General features: G+C 48.2%; 1 long non-coding RNA gene across 1 annotated transcript; it reads right to left on the bottom strand.

The window, feature by feature from the left end:
• Positions 1-884: 884 nt before the first annotated feature.
• On the bottom strand, positions 885-1805 carry LOC107184251. The gene is made up of 2 exons (XR_001515077.1): positions 1717-1805; positions 885-1534 (listed from the first exon to the last, which is right to left on the bottom strand). It is a non-coding gene; the product is annotated as an uncharacterized LOC107184251 (long non-coding RNA).
• Between the last annotated feature and the right edge of the window lie 570 nt (positions 1806-2375).

The raw sequence follows: 2375 nt of genomic DNA, 5'->3' as shown, positions 1-2375 counted from the left end.
ACTGAGGGGTCGAGCCTGCAACCCGGGCATGTGCCCTGACCAGCAATCAAACCATGGTTCATTGGTCGATGCTCAACTACTGAGCCAGTCCAGCTAGGCTACGCATTATGTCCTTTAATCATCGCAGGAATCCTGTGAGGTATGGAACGATTGTAACAACAGAAATGAGTCACTTGGGGCAAGGTCCTTACGAAATTTGCCCAAGGCCACCCCATAACAACGAACAGAGCCAGTCTTGAAACCATTGGTCACCTCATTCCAGGGTTCTTCCTCTGAGCTTCTGATCAACACCACGGCCCTCGCCCCATCTCAGATAATGAGATATAGTGGGAGAGGCCCGGGGTCTGGAATCTGAAGACTTGCATTAATTATCAGCTTGAGTAGGTCACCCCAGGCCTGTTTCATCATTTCGGATATGAGGATGGGGCTGTTCCTATCTGCCCTGCCTGCTTCCCAAGGCCGCATGACATGCAAGGACTTAGGACCCAGGAATGTGCTTAACACATGCCTGTTGATAGGACTGATTTACAAGCGTAGTCTGCTGACGGATTTGTACCAGAGGAGCTGGTATTTAGGGAGCGTTTTCTGAGTGGCAGTTGAAACTGATGAAATAAAGATGACGGACTGTTCCCACACAGGTAAAATGGATGTTGTCTGAAGAAGGCGGTGGCGGTCCCATCATCCTGCACTCCGGGCTCGGGGAACAGTAATTGGCCCCCGCAGGAAGGGAGGAAGGCAAAGACAAGTACCCCTTTCCGCACACAGTGGGGCATTGGACCCGCAGTGACTACAGATTAAGCAAAGGTAAATCCATGTGAATGACGGGGATTTCCGGAGGGTTACAAAATAGGATCTCATCTAAAAAATATACCAGCATCGCCATATTTTTAAAAATATTTTTTTATTGATTTCACAGAGGTAAGCAGAGGGAGAGAGATGGAAACATCAACGACAAGAGAGAGCGACTGACTCGCTGTATCCTGTACTCCCAGAAGGGGGACCCAGCCATCAACCCCAGCAGGTGCACTGAAGAGGAATCCAACCTTGACCTCCTGGGTCATAAGTCAACACTCACCCACGAGCCACGGTATAATTTTTAAGATACTAGTACAATTTTGCAGCCTTTAGCTTACATTAGCCTAGCATAGCTTAGCATAGTGAGGGGGTATAGACCTTCGAGGACGTAGCATAGAGTAACTGACGTTTGTGAGGGAGATGAGACCGTTATGGACCTAGGCAAGCTTAGTTTCTCATACACTAGAGTGTTTCAGCATAGTGAGAGAAATGCGACATTTGAAGACATAGCTTACTTTAGCCTAGAGGACTATGAGTTAGTAAGGGAAAAAAGACTTTTGAGGACATAATTTTGTTTAGCCTAGAGAGCACAGGATTGTGAGGGAGCACTGAACTTCGATGACCTAGCTTAGCTTAGCGGGAGATAGAGTAGCTGAGGGACCGATGAAGACCTAGCTTAGCTTATATTAGGCTAGAGTAGCTGAGGGACCTTAGAAGACCTACCTTAGCTTAGCTTAGGCTAGAGCAGCTGAGGGACCTTAGAGGACTTAGCTTGCCTTAGCTTAGGATAGAGTAGCTGAGGGTCCTTAGAGGACCTAGCGTAGCTTAGCTCAGGCTAGAGTAGGTGAGGGACCTTAGAGGACGTAGCATAGCTTGCCTTAGCCTAGAGTAGCTGAAGGACCTTAGAGGACCTCGTGTAACTTAGCTTAGGCTAGAGTAGCTGAGGGACCTTAGAGGACCTAGCTTGCCTTAGCTTAGCATAGAGTAGCTGAGGGTCCTTAGAGGACCTAGCGTAGCTTAGCTTAGGCTAGAGTAGCTGAGGGATCTTAGAGGACCTAGTGTAGCTTAGCAGAGGCTAGAGTAGCTGAGGAACCTTAGAGGACGTAGCGTAGCTTAGCTTAGGCTAGAGTAGCTGAGGGACCTTAGAGGACCTAGCATAGGTTAGCTGAGCTTAGTTTAGGCTAGAGTAGCCGAGGGACCTTAGAGGATCTAGCTTAGCTTAGCTTAGCATAGCTTAGGCTAGAGTAGCTGAGGGACCTTAGAGGACCTAGCATAGGTTAGCTGAGCTTAGTTTAGGCTAGAGTAGCCGAGGGACCTTAGAGGATCTAGCTTAGCTTAGCTTAGCATAGCTTAGGCTTGAGTAGCTGAGCGACCTTAGAGGACCTAGCTTAGCATAGCTTAGGCTAGAGTAGCTGAGGGACCTTAGAGGACCTAGCATAGGTTAGCTTAGCTTAGCTTAGGTTAGAGTAGCTTAGGGACATTAGAGGACCTAGCATAGGTTAGCTGAGCTTAGTTTAGGCTAGAGTAGCCGAGGGACCTTAGAGGATCTAGCTTAGCTTAGCTTAGCATAGCTTAGGCTT

The sequence above is a fragment of the Myotis davidii genome, unplaced genomic scaffold (genome assembly GCF_000327345.1).
Source record: "Myotis davidii unplaced genomic scaffold, ASM32734v1 scaffold904, whole genome shotgun sequence".
NCBI lineage: Eukaryota > Metazoa > Chordata > Mammalia > Chiroptera > Vespertilionidae > Myotis > Myotis davidii.
Note: the sequence above shows the minus strand (reverse complement) of the source record. Positions and strands in the feature narration are given on the sequence as shown.